This window comes from Polyodon spathula, chromosome 3, assembly GCF_017654505.1.
Source record: "Polyodon spathula isolate WHYD16114869_AA chromosome 3, ASM1765450v1, whole genome shotgun sequence".
In the NCBI taxonomy this organism is placed as follows: domain Eukaryota; kingdom Metazoa; phylum Chordata; class Actinopteri; order Acipenseriformes; family Polyodontidae; genus Polyodon; species Polyodon spathula.
The window spans coordinates 8,149,955-8,167,720 of NC_054536.1; the positions used below are offsets into that span (position 1 = coordinate 8,149,955).

The 17,766-nt window shown below is 38.2% G+C and overlaps 1 pseudogene; it reads right to left on the reverse strand.

Moving 5' to 3' along the window:
- Positions 1–12,927: 12,927 nt before the first annotated feature.
- Positions 12,928–14,724, reverse strand: LOC121308136 (annotated as a pseudogene).
- Positions 14,725–17,766: the final 3,042 nt, after the last annotated feature.

The following is a 17,766-nucleotide window of genomic DNA, read 5'->3' on the forward strand; positions in this document are numbered from 1 at the left end:
AACAAAGTGTCAGAGCAGGGAAGGTGGAAAATTATCCTCGTGATAACAGCGGTCTCAGAATCTAACAATTATTGTGTTGCTGTTTCATGAAACTCTTTTCTTTTCATACAGAGATCTTTCAAGAACCGGATTTGCCTTTAGATCAACCTTTTTTAGATTCTGAGTCAGAAGCTTTAGATAGAATGCCTTTGTTTCTACCCCCTTTGAAAGTATCTCAGAACTGAGGTTTTAAGATTTGCTATATGTATCATTAGCATTTGTCATTTTAAGCAGTTAGAGATAAATATGTGCAAATCTAACCAGAAACCAGAGAAGAATTACAGGGGGTGACTCTACGCATTGTCTGGCTGGTCTTCTCATGATATGCCAGAAGGCTTTTTGCATTAAATGCATGAGCCCTGTCAGTCTTTCCACTGGCATGTATTTGAGGAACATCATCTTGTACACCAGGATTATTGTCGTCACTTTGATGGCGAGCAACCATTACATGAAAATGAATGTACTTTTATTTAATCTGTCAGCAAAGTATGTCACCTACAGTTACAATTAACTCTTTAACATCAAATGTTTTCACTTTAGAGTAGAAATAATAAAGGCACTGACAAAGAAACATTTGACAAAAGTTATTATCTCTAGTGATCAAGTATTGATTCCATACAAGACTTGCTTGCTACTTTTGTTCACAGCTAACTCCTAGGAAAATGCCAAAAGCATCATATAGTTTATCTACAAATAACAAGCACTTTATCACAAACTATTGCTTGACACTCTTTTGATGGTCTTCTGCATAAATGACAACATCTTCAAACTCCAGCTGTTGTACAGGATACTTCTTTCGTATGGCAACAGGCTACAGCTGTAATTTTAATTTTGACTTACATACTAAAGTATGTTCACACTGGCACTGTAAGAAGTAGATTTAACTTTATATAGTAATAAAAAAAAATCCCTTTTCTTTCATCATACTGTACTGTCCTTTACCATATTGACGCTATGTTTCTGTATTGCTCTATTTAGTTGTAGTATTCTATACTACACAAAGAAAGGATGCAAGAACAGCAGCACTCATACAGAAATCATCTCAATTTTCCTGGGAAATGGGCAGGAATAATTGACAAACTACTGAATCCTACATCTGCATCTTACAACTTGTTCAACACAACAGGGGCCCAAGAGAATCTCCAAATATGACTTCCAGGCTAATTATCAGAGACATTGATTCACGGCAGAAAATTACTAGAGAAACCTTTGAAATCGTGAGAGAATTGAACACACGGCAAGGGCTCAAACTCATGGGACTTCTTGTGCTGTTTTTGCTGTAAAGTGTTTGGCGTGTTGTAGATTAAACTCAATCCATGGAGATTCCGAGCATGGCTGCATACGGAATTGTTGACAAGCTGGGCTGGACCGACAGTTATTACTAAGCATTAGTGTCCCATCTATAATAATTAAATGTAGACGTGTTTTCTGTAATTACCATCGAAAATTACCATTGAAAAAGTTGAAGTTGTTTGGTATGAATGAAATAATAAAATGTTTTAATTACTCAACACAAAACAATCTGGTCCCTGGGTTTCCCTTGTTTACACAATTATTGTGTATCAATCAGTAACAATCTGATTATATAGAAACAAACTAATGTATATTTAATTAGTGATTATTTGTCTTACCTTTTATCCTTTTAATATTAAATACATATTTGTAAATATTTCTTAGTTCCCTAATAGACAAAGAGAAGGGGATGTGATACCTTTATTGGACTAACTAAATAATAATTAATCATAAGCTTTTGAGACCTCAAGGTCTCTTCATCAGGTGAAAGTAGGAAAGAGAGATTGTTGTTTATTGATGTAAAAATTTCTCTGCAGTCGTTATCTACCCATATCAGTCTGCCTTTAGGTCATATACACTGCGCAGCTGATCAAGTGCCACATCATATGCTTCAGCTCCTACTGTAGATGATTAAAATATATTGGCGAGAAAATAGTATCTGTCAACAATAGAACAACCATTTGTCTTGTCTCACATGGCCCTGTGACTAAGGCAAGCAGATACAGTCTAAAACCCTTATAATGGCCACTCAGGGACTATGATAATATGTAGTGGGGTCACTATAGACAATAACTCTGGTGGGGCTATGCAAAGCAGTCTGCCATTCTGGTTTCGCTGTTGTCGAAGCTACAGCAGGATTCTAAATCAGTCTCTACAATACGTGCTTCCTTTGCAAAAGGTACAGTACGTAAAACAAGAAGAAGCCCTGAAATCCAATGTGTTGTCTGGTCATTTTTAAATGCTGGTACCTGATACCCCTTTCATTAATTTCTGAACTGATTTCCAATCCATCATATATTTTTTATTCACTATGTTTACAAATTCTGTAAGAAGTATAAGCTTTGTTTCCAGATACATTTCAAGCATTGTTTAATTCTATACGTGTTTGTCCCAAGACTCCTGTGAATTTCCTTTCTGAAAATAAAAAGTGCTTATGCCAATTTGGAGCAAAGAGCTTGGAGAACATAGCCCTTTGTTTTGTTACAGGCATTAAATAAATCAGGAGAAAAGCTGGCAAATGCAATTATCTCTGCTCATTCAAGCTAGGCAAGATGCTTTGCAGAATGAAGGGTGTTAGCTGCATGAGAACAGCTGCCATGCAGCTTTCTTTATACCACAGGTTCTCAGCCACTAGCGCTGAATACCCTTATTAATCAGATTCCATCGCTGTCAGGTGTACTGCACTGCTTTAGTGATGGACTGGAGCACATAAATCTCTCTAATGACAATTTTTTTTTTTAAAGTCCTGGTTTGATAATCTTAAAGCAGAGTAATATAATGATAAATATATCATTGTTAACAGTATTTCTGCATGTCTTCTGATCAAGTTTTTTTGTTTTGTTTTTTTTAAAATTTAGAGTGACCAATTATTATTTGTATTTATTTTTCCCCAATTTGAAATGTCCAATTATGTTTTTTCTCCTCACCGCAGTGAGTGCCCACACAGCACAGACATTCTCAGCAGTAATGAACGTCCTCCAATCTCACAGCAGAGCAGAGATGGGCAGGCTACCGATTTCAGAAGAGAGATCAGCCCTGCTTCTTATCCACTCTGAATGTACTTGGTGTCTAGCCAGTAGGGTTCGCTGTTGAGCAATGAGGAGAATAAGACCCTGCCAGTTTCCCATCCCCCACCCCTGGGAGTGTCAGAGCCAATGTGACGCCTCCTTCAGAGTCCCCAGCAAAGTTCGGCCTCTTTGCACAGCCTGGACATGAACCAATACCGTCCGAGCTGTGTGACTCATCCTGCGATCCCCGTGGCAGCACTTCAACTGGATGAGCCACTCGGGGATCCCCATGATTCTGTATTTTAAATAGTACGTATCAATGCTATAATAAATTAGCTGTGCATATTTATTTAGAATTCATTTGTTAAATTACTGCTCCCCTACCCCACTCCAGTTCAAATTACCAGTACCTTAGGCAGATCAGGCATATGTACTGTATACAAATGAAAAGTCGAGTCAATATTCTCCCCAAGAAGCCTTGCATCCATGACTGAGCATGGTGACAGAGCCTGCTTGCAAATGAAAACTCAAAGGATTACCCTGTGCAGAAAGCAGCTGGAATGGATCTGGTCCCAGCACAGAATACCAAAACACCCATCCCATTTTCTTATTATGCAGTACAAATACAGAATGGGAAGAAAAAAGCAACCTAAGTGTAATTCCATTGTAAAGTTACATTTAAGGCAATCTGACTTTTCTAATGAGTTGACGCTGGCATGCTATTGTGAGCTTGGCACCCTACTGAGATTAATTTCACTGCTCACTTGCTGAATTGTTAAATGTCATCTCTCACAGGTGCAATGATTTAATTAAAAGGACTGCAGCTCATGCTGATGGTGTTTATTATGTCTTACCACAGTTTAACACGTCACAAAAACAAAACGACAAAAAAAGCCAGTTCAAAGCACAGTACTGTTTCTTGTGCTTTTGAATATCATGCACCGGCTTGCACAATCACAGCCATGACAACACTAAAGATAGCTGGGGCTTGCTTCTCTTCACAGTTGCTGAAGCTGCACCTGGTGTTTAATTATCACAACATCCATGCAGGGAGGGTTTCAATTCTATCCCATCTATATTGTTATGCTAATGCAAAGTAAGATAATGAGATTTTGTTATAGAAAAAAAGCCATGGCTATTACTTTAAATATGTGATTAATAACAGCACATTACACATTCAGAACCATCTTCATTTGGCAAGCAAGCTTCATAGTTGGGTTTTGTGTCCCTGCAGTTACATCTACCCATAGGGAATTTAAACAATGTTGTCAACAAGATTGGCTTTTTGATAAAGGCTAAGAAGAATTACACAAAAAATGATTATAAAATGCAATTTGATTGAGGGACATACCAAACTTGATTTCCATCATTTTGTATAAAAGAAATACAAACAAAATAAAATAAAATAAAAAACTATAAATGGGAGCAAAAATAAAGCATTCCCATTTATCTAAGGGCTATGTCATATCAGATCGACTAGTTTGTAAACACAAAGTAATATGGAAATGGTAAAAAAAAAAATATCTGTATCATTGATATGGCCAGAGGCTGTGGCAGTGAAAAGATTTCCACTGGACACCCCCTATAATGGAACTTTAGTGAGAGAATCATAGAATACAGCTCGAAAAGATGCTGCCTGAAAATGAGTGGTCTGCATTGGTAATACCATCAGAGGTTAAAAGAATGTGGCCTTGAAACAGTTCATTTTAATGGACAGCACCGGCAATGGAACAAGAATACAACTGTGTCCCAGACATTACTGACTGGTTTCACAGACCTACATTAGCATCAGTCAATAAAACCCTGAAAATATGAAGTTGTTACCTCAAGATTTTTGAGATATGAGGCTTTGACATTGTAGCAGCGGTCATGTACAATAACAAAATAGCAACCTGGCACTAATACTAGCATCTTAACCACTCTGCAAGAGAGCCCAGGCTCATCTACATTCTTAATTATAGAGCTTTCGAGCTCATCTCATCAACCGACAGGAACCAGAGTCTGCAACAGCAGTGCAGCACACAACACAGCAGCTAAAATAAAAGCTAAATGTGCTCGTACTGTGACAGCCACACTCAACCTTGACCTAGCGAATCACAGAATGCATTAGTACCAAGTATGAAGCCAATATCTCAAAGCATTGGTACGTTACCATACAGCATGCCCATGTTTTTCTCAAGCTTATACTATCCTATACAACTGAGAATTGATTGCCCCACTTTCTTCTATAGGGAAATCCTACAATACACTGATTTAGGACAGAATTGGTATATCCTGAAATAAATCAGGCATCATAAAGTCTTTACTTTTTTTAACCCTCAGGACAAATCAGTCTCCAGCCACAGAATGATGCTGACACAGACCTGTACTTTCAAGGGGTCTGTCAATCATTTTGATGAAACTGTCACAGACATGCTCTTTCAAAATAGTCAGTCAGAGATTCTACTGTTGACAGGTGCCTGTGCAATGCAGATCGCATCCTACTCAATCCACTTTTTAAAGTTAACAGTTATCCATGTGTAATTTGATAACATGTTGCACTTGCTAAGACTGTAGAAACAGCCTTCGGCAAGGTATCATTATCCATTCGTCATTGGTTTATTTCCTCATACACCTACTTATGTTGTGGCTTACAGATGCATTTCCCTGATTTTACCAATGTTTTTTACCATGCTTGGCCATAGCTACTGTAATTTCTATACTCAATTTACAACGTACAATTTTACATTATACAAAGTCTAGAAGGAACTTCCATCAATTCAAGAACTTCGATGTAGTGCAAAAAGTTTTAGACATTTATTTTAATAGGAAGTACCCTTCGGGCATTCAGCCATTGTGAATATCACCCTCATAACAGCAGCTTTAAAACCGTGATAATGAAAAACAGATCTAACAAATTATACTGTACCTGAGATATATGATGATGGAGGTGTGAGACTCTTAACAGCGCTGAAACAGCGGTGTGCAACACGGGAAAATAAAGAACACCAAACCTTCTTTAAAAGAAAATAAGATATCACAGAGAAGAACACATTTTACTGGAAATAAATACTTGTGGGACATCGAGCGAGAAGTTGTCAACAAGGAAAAGAAAGTAGCTGAATTTTCTAAGTAAAAATGTTATTGATGAAAAGCAAGATGCCATACATCCCAATCTGCCACACACCATTACAGAATCCCAGCTCTGTGACGTCTGACTACAAACACAATACTGCAAACCTTCCCTGTGACCTCTGCAGGAGTCCAGTTCTATGACGTCTGAGTGACAATAAACACAATACTGCTAACCTTACCATTGACCTCTGCAGGAGTCCAGTTCTGTGACATGAATGACGACAAACACGATACTGCAAACCTTCCCTGTGACCTCTGCAGGAGTCCAGCTCTGTGACGTCTGACTACAAATACAATACTGCAAACCTTCGCTGTGACCTCTGCAGGAGTCCAGCTCTGTGACGTCTGACTACAAATACAATACTGCAAACCTTCCCTGTGATCTCTGCAGGAGTCCAGTTCTGTGACATGAATGACGACAAACACAATACTGCAAACCTTACCTGTGACCTCTGCAGGAGTCCAGTTCTGGTGTAGAGTTAAAATAAAAATAATTGTTGGTTCTGTGTAAAACAGTTGAAGGGAGAGATTGTAGGAATGTATTGGTGTGATCATGTACACAAACTGGACTGTATAAGAGAGTGTCTTCGTACTGTGAACCAACTTAAATAACTGTTGTTAACTCAGGGCAAAGCAACAGTATATCAGAGTGTGTAAAAGGCAGTGATTCTATGGGAAATGCATCCTGTTATCTTGAAAATAGTAGGTGGACCTGACCGTATAGGCTCATTTCACGTCAGATCGCTCAAAAAAATTTCTTTTTTTTTTTTTGACCACCCCAAAACTTGATTTGGCACAGTTGTAGGTACCATAGAGACATGATAACGTTCCAAATTGGAGGTCAGTGGGTCAAACTGCTTCCAGGTTAGGGGTCAATGAAGATCTGATCTTTTTCAGGTATCCACAGTTCAGGTAATTTGTACACATAGTTATTTATTAAGCCATTTCTTTTCTAAATAGTTTTTCATTGTTATGTTTCCCTTTATTTAATTGCCCACCTTATAAAAGTTTACCATAGCAAAAGCATACCCAAGTGTAATAAAGCTTAGTGAAAGTATTGTAAAGCATAGGTAAGCATTGTGAAGAATAATGAGGTAAAGTAAAGCATATTAATAAACATGGCATACCAGGGAAAACTATGATGAATTCATAGTATAACCATGGGAAAAGCATGGGAAAACTGAAAAAAAAACAGTAGTAAGCTTTATAGGGGCCATGCCTCCTGATGAAGTAATTATTCAATTATGCAAATGCTCTGGTGTCCTTGTGTAAGCAAAGTGAATGTCAAGCAAATGATTCAGTCGTTTGTTTTACAATGCTATACTGGAAAGGACAAGGAAACCTTTGCAGCACCATGAGCTGACAATCACAGTATCAGAAATCTGACTGGATGTGGCTCATATACTACACAATGGTTCTTATGAGATTGTACACTGATAACGCTGTGTAACAATTTTTTTTATTTTTTATTTTTTTTGTTCCTGGGTAGTAAGTGTTATTTCCTAATTGCTTATGCCACAGAAGTATAGAAAATGGCTATTATTCCCCACAAACTTTGCTTTTGTGACCAGGACAGTGATATTTCAAAATATCACTATTTCCAATGGGAAAATGGGCAAATGTGTGTCTTTTCATTCACATAAAGTCAGAAAAAAACAACATATGAATCCAAATTAACATGTATTTATACTAAAGTAATACAAAAATGACTACAAAAGATTTAGAAGTGAGTAGTTTTTCGAGATTTAAGATTATACTGTATTTATTGGTTGATACACGTGTGATATTATAGAAATGTTACCACTCTGGTACCTTTCTACCACTGGCTCATAACTCTGTACTGTATCAGACCCTTTTTAGCATCGTCCTTTACAGTGGAATCACTGCAATGCAATTAAACATCATCTAGCTGGAGCAAATTCAAAATACTTGTATATTTTGGGATTTGTTACAGAAAGAGGGCATCTCTTATATCTTTAACCTCCTTTATGTGCCTGCATACACACGAATGCTCACAATCTGGGGTCTCACACTGTTATTCACCTTCTATTAAAGGTCTTGAGTGTTTTACATCAGCAAACCATACCCAGCTAGGAGCCTTACTCAATCATTCTGAATACCTCCTATCCAGCCTTCCCTTTTCTAGTGCTGTATCACTGGGTCCTGAATCTGCATTCAGGTGAACTGTGGTAACTCCAACAAGCTCAGCTGTTTTCCTGGAATTGATCTGACATTGATAGGCAGTGGGCAGTGCAACTGCTCTTTAGAAAGCCTTAGGTTCGAAAGACCTTTCAGTAAAGAAAAGTGCCTTGTTCACATTGACATGAGGTCATTGATCACCTTGCAGTATCAGACAACTGGTGCGTATAAACTTGTCTTTAATAAAGCATTACAAAAAAGTTAGTTATTTTGCAAAAATTACTGTACAGTACCTTCATATAAATCTATTCATTTTTATAACACCAGTCCACCAGTGTGTTATTTGTGTGTGTTGACAGCCTCACAAATTAACTTGCTTTTTTAAAATGAGATGCCTAGTTTTAATGGCAGTTTCAATTTTTTTTTCTTTTCTTTTTAAAAGGGAAACACGCTGTGCCTTTGGCAGATTTTTTTTTCAGTAACTAGGGACAGTTATGAATGTGTTTAGGGGAATTACAAAGCCACCCACGTTCCCTTAAGAAGAAACAGTTATTTCATGTTTACATCTGATTTATTAGATTCCGGTTTTACCAATGATTTTACAAGCTGTGGTGGTTGGAAGATGCACAGTGGATGACAAAAGGGTTATTTTTTTATTTTTTTTATTTTTTTTAAATCCATTATAGTTCTTCAGCAAGAAACCCACGTTAATACACAGCACAAAACATAAATAATCTTCATTTACTGCTGCTTAATGAAAAACAGTGGATGTTGCATGAAACTGGGAATTGAAAAAAGGGTATTGCATTTCATGTTGTCCTTAAGCACAAGTTCTTTTTTAACAAGTGTTTTTCAGCTTTGGATAGTCATGCTCACATGAGGATCTGCGTGGCAGATGACAGATGAAAGCCTGGAAGAGGAATACTGTAGATTTTGTGTCCACAATGGTTTGACCTTAAGGCCTCGAAGGAGTGTAACTATCATCTGGCTTAGTGCCGTTTGATTAAATAATTGCTCACATTCAGTCTTGTGAGGTATGATTTTGGGATCATGTAGTGAGTCAATGTTATTCTTAATTAATTCATTAAGATACAGTAGGTTTGTTTAACTTGTCTCTAACACTGACCCCTGTCCTCAAATGGCTTTTTGTTTCTCAGGGTCAAAATCTGGGGAGGGCTTAGGTCAGCGAGGGTGTCCTCGGCTCACCGCGCACCAGCGACACCTGTGGACTGGCCATGTGCCTGCGGGCTTGCCTGTAAGCTGCCCAGAGCTGTGTTGTCCTCCAATGCTGTAGCTCTGAGGAGGCTGCATGGTGGGCCTGCAGAGTGAAAAGAAGCAGTCGGCAGGCGGCACACGCTTCAGAGGACAGCGTGTGTTCATCTTGGCCTGCTCCCGAATCAGCGCGGGGTGGTAGTGGTGAGCTGAGCCTAAAATAACCGGCTATTTCAAATTGGGAGAAAAAGGGGGTAAAAATAATAAAAAAAATTATTTAAATTTTAAAAAACTATGACATGTATAAACTTGCATACATAACTTTATTTCAGATATATTGATTTGATGAGAACACCCAATTTGTCTGCTGCTGTGGAATACATTTTAAAAATAGTTGCTTTGATGAAACACGTAATATTTCTCTTAAGAAAGCTTTAAACGGGGTCTCCGAGTGGCTCACCAGGTAAAAGCACAGCGGCGTGGTGTGCAAGGTGTGAGTCATACAGCGCAGGTTGTGCAGTTGCTAGTTTTCAGTGGGGATTCCAAAGGCACCGTTGCATTGGCTCTGGTGGTCCTGTGGGTTAGAAAGGCTAGGCACCCAGTGAGCTGAAAAAAGCGGGTATCTCCAGAGGTTGGTGGCTCGCTGACATCACTCTCGAGTTCCTGGGTGCAAAAGAGGAAGCTTGCTTAATCGTGGATCAAATAAGAAAAGAACATTTTAAACAGATGAATGCATCATTTCCATATGAACACTCAAAGCGTCCTGGTATTGACATGCTGCAAGATTGAGGAGCTTATGAAGTAACACAGACATCTGCTACCGTGTCACTATGAACCCATGGTGTTAATCCTAGAATATTGCTTCCCATCATATGGAGCCTTTCTGGTGAATATTTTTTTCTGCAATGTCTCAAGTAGCCAAGTATCTTAATGGCCACTATTTATATTGTGCGGCTATTTAAAGATGTGACTGTAACCCAAGGATCCACTGGAACTCTGCATAAAATTAAATAAAGCACCAACTAAGACATAGCTTCTTTTACTGTAAACTAATGTGACCCATCTGCGTTTCCTTCCATCTTATGATGTAGAGATCCTTCTGCCTGGTCTTGATGGCTGAAGTGTAATGCTGGCTCCAGGGATCAGCCTATTTTGCCTCCCTGGCACATCAGCACGTACAACAGCTGTAATGCTGGCTCCAGGGATCAACCACAGTGCAGCCTCCCTGTCGGATCAGCATAACAACCGACTGGACTGAGCTGAGTAGGGTACTTCCCTGAGGTCTTCAAGTGGGCACCTTCCATCCTCGGTGTTTCGGCGACTAGCCCACAACACCTTAAGAGGGCTTGACAGTGATTCTGGTAACCTAGCATCACCCCCCTCCGTTCCCCACTCAGCTAAGCCAAGCTTACTTACCTTCCTTTCCATCAACGTTGCTTTCTTTCTGTGCTGAGGTCCTCAACCAGATCCATTCGAACCTTTACTTTCCATCCGCGCTGTTCTGCTTCAGCAGCTAGTTGAGAGTACCGAAGTTTCTACCTTTCATACGCCTCATCCACAGCATCCTACCATGGCACTGTTAACTCTATCAGGTGAACAAGGTGTGCTGATACTGACCACAAGACAATAGCAGTTCGAAGGCAATCTCAGGTGGGAAAATAAGCCATTGTCCAACAAAAAAAACTGAACAAGAGACATCTACATGATAATTGGCACATGTCCCTTCAATTGGGAACGTCCTTGAATGGGAAAAAAAATAATAGATACAATAGTATAACTGCAGTATTCAAAAAACGATTTTCTACCATTAGAGATCTAATCCGAATCTGCATTTTTAACCAAGGGCTTCGTTTTCAAAGCTTGGTAACTTAAGTTGCTAATGGAACAAGGAAAAACAAATCACATATTTCAGAAAATAGAAAAAAAAAGCTAATTAAAATTTTGTTGAAATACAAAAACAATGCAGAATTATACCACACAAATGGATACAAAATGATTAAGTAAATTGCACATAAATGTATAAATTAGAAAGTGTATTGGATTACATTGGAAAATGTAACTCCATAAAAGATCATGTATCGGTACACTTGGGCTGTAGATTGATTTTTCCTGTTACTTTATAAAATTAAAATATACAATAATTTTAACTAGTCTTCTTTATTCATTTGTGTAATGAAAGATCCTGAGACCTGTCTAGCCTATAATTTTAAATTTAACGTAACTAATCAGGCATACGAGACCATTCTGAAACACGTAGCTTAACAGAAACGATCATGCCATCTTGTGGTGGATTTGTGTTATTGACTGTCACCTCAATTCAATACTCTCTTTGGTTTAATGTACTTTGGCAGCTTCTATTTTCGTTCTGCTCTATTGTATTAGTTACAAGCCTCCGTATGGTTTCAATCATTTGAATGCACCACTAAGTTTTTTACTTACTTACTAATGGCACAAATCCATGCACCCACAAAAATAACCAATTCCCTGAAATGAAGATCCAATGTGAACATTAATAAGGTCGCTCAGAATACTAAAATCAAACCATATACAAAGTCACCAAACTTGTTGTTAACTGCATTACCACTGGTCAAGGACATCTGCTATCACTGGATGCAAGGCATTTTGTTTATTAAAATGTATGATACCTGATTATGACACACACATACAGAGCGGGGATGAAAGCAGTTTGTATTACATTCATTAAACTACAACCTTTTGTGGGTTTAGGTGGTACAGCAGGCTTATGTTCACCTATGTAGCAAGTGGAAGAATTTGGCTCAGGTCACAAGTGAAAGTAGTTTAAATTTGTGGTCTCAACCTGCCCCCATGGGCATGAATTCACGCTACAGTACAACCTCAAGAGTTGTCTCTACTTTAAAGAGACCAAGGGGAATGAACAGCCTGAGCAATTCTTATGGTGATGACTTTATTTCATTATTTTCAGTGTTATGGTTCTTTGATCTTGGGAAATGCTTTTTTGTTCTATTTGCCTATCCCATAAATCTGTTAATTATACCAATTTAAATTATGTAGGCTTTTTTGACAGCCCAATTTAATTAAGATGAAGTCCAACTTAGCTGTAGTGACACCATGAGGCATACCCCTGCTACTCCATACAAGAATAGGAGGTTACGTATGACATTTATAAAACAAAAAAGGATTTTAATGTGTCACATTTCATTTAGATGCAGTCTAATCCTGGTGGTATCATGAAGGCTTAAACGATGCTCAGCTCTAGTGAAGGAAGATGCATATTAAAGATGCACAAGCCCATTGTTGTTTTGTAAGTTCAGCAAGTTAATCACATGCACTGGATTGTACTTTTTACTTTATAGTCTTGTCTGACTGTTCTTTGGATTCCCTAAAGCATCAATGTGAGCTTTATTCATTTATTGCTCAATGTTTACGATACTTTCATGAACTTATCCTGAATGAAAGTTTCTACTTAGTGGATGAGAGCATTGTGGTCTGCTTCACATATCTTGTGCTTCTGTTTGTCTTCTTTCAGAGACTCTAGCAAAGTGTTATGAAGAGGAGGCAGTGAACCCAACGAGTGGAGCAGCTGAAGCTGATGTAGTGGATTCTCAGTTACTTCCTTAAACTTTAAAGCTTTTAGAACAGCAGGTGCAAACTTGGCGTAATGATCTGTAGAGGCAATGACAACTGGACAAGTCCCGTCTTGCAGACGGTCTGCTACAACTTTGGCAATAGCTGTGTGGGGGTCCAGAATGTATCATGTGGCAGAGTGCACAGACTGGATAGTTGCTAAACACTCCTCCTCAGAGCACCAGCCTGCCAGGAAATCCTGCTGAATTCTCTCGCGTAAAGACCCTGGCACCCGAAAAAGATTCTGCCTGTCCAGCTGGGAGTATAAATCCCTCACCAGCTGCCAGTCACCGTTTGAGATGAGGTACAGATATCTTTCAAGGTTAGATGACTTCAGGATATCTATCGAAGGAAAAGCTGAGATTAGAAGACGTCTACCATTAAGATCATACTCCCCCTGTCCTTAGGAACTCAGAGTTAGTGAACATCTTTTTGATTGCTCTTTGACAAAAGTCAAAGTCAGAGTTGACACCCACTGCTTTTACATTTCCTTCAACATATCTAGTCATCTGCATCTTCTGAACTGAACTTATACCTTTTTCAGGGAAGAATGTCAGCACAGTGATCCTCTGCTTATCAATGTCACTAAGAGTCTTGAAACCTTCAAGAACTGCACTACCTGTATCTCCAGAGGTTGCCACCAAGACTAAATAATTGCACGTTTGAGGTATGCAGTATACAGAAAGCTGGGGCATCAGCTGCAGAGACAAATCTTTAAAAGAAGCAGTGGGCCCATGAAACAGCTCCACAACATACTGGTTGTGCGTCAGGTGTCGGACTGGAGCAATCCTTGAGCAAGTAAAGTTTTCCCCATAAGCCCGTTCGACTATCTCAAGCAGATGTGCAGGAGGTACATCAGCAGGGTGTATGCATCTTTCCAGTGGCACTTGAGCTCTTTCAGGAAAAGACATATTCACCAGCCTCTGCCACTCACTGGAAGTGAGCTTTGGAAGACCATTCAGGGGCACATACAGCCCTCCATCTGGGGCCAGCCCCTCAACAATAACATCACTGAAGAACTTCTTGACAGTATTTGATCCACTGTTCCTTGATAGTGTGCCTTTGGTTGAAACAAAGGTCTCCGATTCTGAGTCTTGGTATCTCTTTACTGCTTCAAGTACTTTATTTGCTATTTCCTTGGCTGTGTCACCAGGGCCACACAGCACCCGTGTATCACACCACTTTTTGTAAAATTGCTGTCTGTATCGTAAAATATCCCTCATTGAAACTTCTGGGCCTTGCCCAACAATTCTATCAACTCTCATTCTCTCAAGTCTCTCAATGATGTCTTCTGTACACACATCAAGATATACCGCTATTCCATTCTGTTTCACATGGTCCATGCTCTTAGAGTGTATTGGATTGGACCCTGTCAATGAAATGGCACTCCCAGAAATTGTAAAGTTTAAAAGGGCTCTGCCTTCTTCTTCTAAAAACTGCTCCCCACCAACTTCTGACAGTTTTTCTGCTACAGTCATAACCCATGCCTTCTCAAGAATGTCATCATCTGCATTATGACAGACCGTCCCAATCTGGGGCCAATAATTCTCCCTACAGTTGTTTTTCCAGCTCCAGGAGGGCCCATGATGAGGATATTTTTTTTTTCCAATGCATGATCTCAGAGTGGACAGACATGCTGTGCTGGGTAGGAAGATTGTAGTTAAGCACTTGAAAGCCTTTCTCTCTGATAATAAGTAATGTGTCAGTCTTCCCTTGGTTAGCAGTACTTTCACAAGACAAAATGACAAGACTGGAACCATCTTGAAAGGGGAACTTGAAAACACACTGAGTCCAGTCTAAGGGAACAGAAAAAGGGCATTATTAATTTTGCTCAGATGAACTCCTATAAATGGCAGCTTTAAGAACTTTACCATCGAGCCTGACCACTAAACTAAAACTATGTGTGTCTGTTTTTTTAGTACTAAATGAAATGTAGATTTTAGAACTACAAATGTTGTGTCCTAAACAGTGCTAACATTATAATATAGTCTTTTTGCAATTATGTCTCGGTTGGATATGTGTTTTTTTTTTTTATACTGTTGTATCAATTTTGTCATAATAATCATTTTGATGCTTAGTTTGCCCCTAGTCTCTGGAAGTCGTTATAAGTCGATAAAAGCATCTGCTAAATGACTAAGTAATTATTAACACAGACAGAGGGTCGGACAGATAGACAAACAGACTCTATATCCCTAGATTGCACTCCTAAATTGTTCTAAAGAATATCCTAAGCAAGTTTTATCAAAATTTGATATATAAAAATGTGTGACATACAGACAGATATACAGACAGCATGCTTATACTCTGAGATCATAATCTGCACTAAAGAAGGTTAGCAAATTTCATGTCATCTGGAAAACTGGTTCCATAGATATAAAACTATACAAAGTACAGAATAACAGACAGCCTCCACATTTCATAACATTGTGATACAGATCATTGGTGTTACAGAAGAGCGTTCGCAAGTGTTGCCACAATTGGACAAGTGGTTCTGTGCAGAACTACATTACTGTGTCCTGGACAGAGAGATTATAATGATGGGCTAATTTAGAGCAATCCTGTTTGTAATAATTTGTGATCTCTCTCTGTCCGCCTCTCCTTTCATCATTGTTAGAACAGACTTTCTCAACCCTGTACACTTTGAGGCTTCCTGAAACTGACAAACTATTTAAAAGCACAATTTTTAGATAATTGCCTCGGGTTTATAACAAGGCAAACATGTCAATCACCTCCTTTGAGCCATAAATGAAAAGTAAATTTTTCAAATTTTGGATGTACATTATGTTATTACAAACAATAATCACACAAGTACGTTAAAAACTATTTAAAAGCAGAGTTATTCTACTAGCACTTTGATTATGAAGTGTTGCCTGTGTGTAATAACGACACAACATTAAATAGTCCACCAGATTTCAAATAAAATAACAAGGGAAATGAAAATAAATACCCCCACAAAAAACGCTTTCTTCATTTCAAAAAGCTAATATTTTTGTAGCTAAAGATTATTTTTGGTTAACCTAAAGCAAGAAAACAGAGATACTATATCCAACGATAAAACTCTTTCTAATACTTTATGGTGATACATACTGGTTGGTGAGCACAGCTCAGTTACGTCAACTGTTACATAACAACACTATTCTCCTTTTTCACATCAATTTCAGATGTGAAAAAAATAATAGCTCTCAACTTTTTTTTTTTTTTTTTTTTAAATAGACAATTAGTTTGTTTAAGCACAAACCTGCAGTGTAGTGCCATTCAGCAATATCGAAATCCTCCGTTCAAGCTGACGTGCAGGAATTTATTCAGATTAGCAGTTACGATATTATAATGATTACTTCTATCAGAAGGCAGTTTTTAATCGGTGTATTTAATTAATGGTCTTTTTCACTAAAGGGTATATTTAAGGCAAGTTAAAGTGAACCTGCCATGCAATCAATTCCCAATTTCAAGTTGAATATCTATCTATGTATCTATCTATCTATCTATCTATCTATCTATCTATATATATATATATATATATATATATATATATATATATATATATATATATATATATATATAGATAGATAGATAGATAGATAGATAGATAGATATAGATAGATAGATAGATAGATAGATAGATAGATAGATAGATAGATAGATAGATAGATAGATAGATAGATAGATCGATAGATATCTCGCTACATTCACGCTGAACACATGTGACAGTACCTGACCTCAGATGATCTGGTAAGGAAGGGTTCATTCTTATTGGCTCAGATGCAATTTTCCAAAACAAACTTTATTCAGTGTATTGATATTGTAACAGATATGTGAAAGTGTAAACACGGCGGATTGTATAATATATTGACAACATAATGCATTGAAAGGAATTTTTGAAATGTCAACAGGAGTAATCTAAGCAGATTATTTTATTTGAAAACAGTAATACACTTATAAGAGGGTTCCTCTTTAAATGTAGGATGACAGGTACATTGATATGCTATGAAAGAACCCTACAAATACAATTGTGAGATATTCAATTTTGTGATATTTGAATTATTCTATTATACAATAAGTGTTATATGGCTAAATGTGTATACAGTACTATCTGGGGAAATGTGATCAGTTTATTATCATTGTAACCATATACAGAGATGACAAAACTCATGTCCTAAACATGCACATCCCTCCACACACAATGCTTTTCCATCCCGAGTAGTAAACAGGCTGTATCATGGCCTTGAGCTGCAGACTTGTATTCTGTTATGAAGCACCTGAGAACATTAAGTCTGAACCTTTGCATTTAAAACATTACCAAAGCAACAACACATTTGCTTTTTAATGTTGTTTAAAAAAAAAAACAGCAAAGCACAAATTCAGACCAACTAGAAAACGTGCACTTATTAGGCTGCATGTGTATCTGCAGCCATGTAGCACTATCAAAACTGAACCAGACGTTCGCATTTCTTGTAGGATCTTCCAGGCCACCTTGCATCTGAACAGGGGTAGATGGTGTGGTGGTTCTCGACTGGGCAGGAAAACTGCCCAGTGAAAATCCGATGTTGGACCAGGCTGGTCTGTGCCCCATCTTCAGGCCGGACTGCAAGCAGGTGAGCGGACTCCTGTAAGAGTGCACAAAGTTGGTTGCACTCTT